The sequence below is a fragment of the Myotis davidii genome, unplaced genomic scaffold, assembly GCF_000327345.1.
Source record: "Myotis davidii unplaced genomic scaffold, ASM32734v1 scaffold1250, whole genome shotgun sequence".
NCBI classification, from domain to species: Eukaryota; Metazoa; Chordata; class Mammalia; order Chiroptera; family Vespertilionidae; genus Myotis; species Myotis davidii.
In genome coordinates, this window is record NW_006282196.1 from 108902 (window position 1) to 110157 (window position 1256).

Genomic DNA, 1256 nt, shown 5'->3' on the forward strand with positions numbered 1-1256 from the left:
TGCAAGTACACGCCCTCAGCGTCCTCGTCCCCGCGCCCCACCCCCTCGTGCTGGCCATGCCAGGCTCTCTCTAGGCACGCGGACAGCGATGTGGGGCAGAACCCCACCCCAGACCAATGCTGACCAGGCCCTTCACTGAGCCGACCTGATAGGCCAGGCAGCCAGGCGGCCGCTTCACACCAGTGCCCAGCGCCCAGCACCCAGCACCCAGCACCGTGACTGGTGAACATGACGGCCGGGCAGTTGCTTCTACTGCGCTTTCACCTCACAGGGTCCAATGTGCCATCAGCCCTCCCGCCCGCAGATGAGAAACCCTTCGGGGGACACGCCTCTCAGCCGCACAGCCCGCTCCTGACCAGGCATCCGCTCTACTCTCTCTCAGTTTCCCCGCAGGCAGGTCTAACGCTGACGTCAACATTGACGCTGACACTGAAATGCCCGTCTAGGATCGCAGCAGAACGGTAACGGAGGACACCAGCAACGAAATGCCACTGTCAGCTTTGACTTCACATATAGGCACGTTTTAATTAAAGTGGTATTTGTCCTCAAATAAACCGGTTGGAAAATTGTATAGTAATGCGTTCAAAGAGGACACAGGAGACGTCAACTTCCGAAGGACCACGCCCCCCATTCTAGGCCCTGGCAGCCCCGAACACGGTCAGTGTGCCCAGCGATGATCCACTGGGCCACCTTCTACTGTGTCCACAAGGCCACGTAACTACTTTCACCAAAAGGCAGGTTCCACGCTAAGTCTAAGTCACTCGGCCTTGAAGTCCCAGAGATGAAACAAAGACCTCATTTCATTATAAAAATCTAACAAAGTAAAAAGTGAGGTCATATGACACCCGCCCAGGGCTCTAGGGCCGTGCTGTCCCAGAGTGCTCTCCACTTTCCCAGAAGCCCCCTGGAGGTCAGTAACGTTCGCCCTCAGCACTCACACAGCCCTGGCTCGCCTCAGGCTGAGGGGTGTCAGAAAGGCCAGCCTGTGGGGCAGGGCGGCCTCTGCGGACAGCGAGGCTCACCACCCACACTGGGCGAGGCCCAGGCTCCTGAGCGGCCGCAGACGCTCTATCGGTGCAAACGCAGCGGTGGCTCGAGTCCCAATGGCTGTGCTGCAGCCCTGACTCCGTGCGGCCAAGGCCAGCCTCCCCCACAGCTGTGCGCTGTGCGGCAGCCCACCTCCTGCCACACCCGCATGCCGCCTGTTCCTGCGGGGCGGGGCATGTGGTTAGAGGAGGGGCCAGGGTAGAGGAGGG

The 1256-nt window shown here is 60.4% G+C and overlaps 1 protein-coding gene across 1 annotated transcript in view; it reads right to left on the reverse strand.

Annotated features, from left to right (window-relative positions):
- The window catches only part of CEP104 (centrosomal protein 104kDa), a 23654-nt gene that overhangs the window by 15390 nt on the left and 7008 nt on the right, over positions 1-1256 (reverse strand). The window lies entirely within an intron of this gene.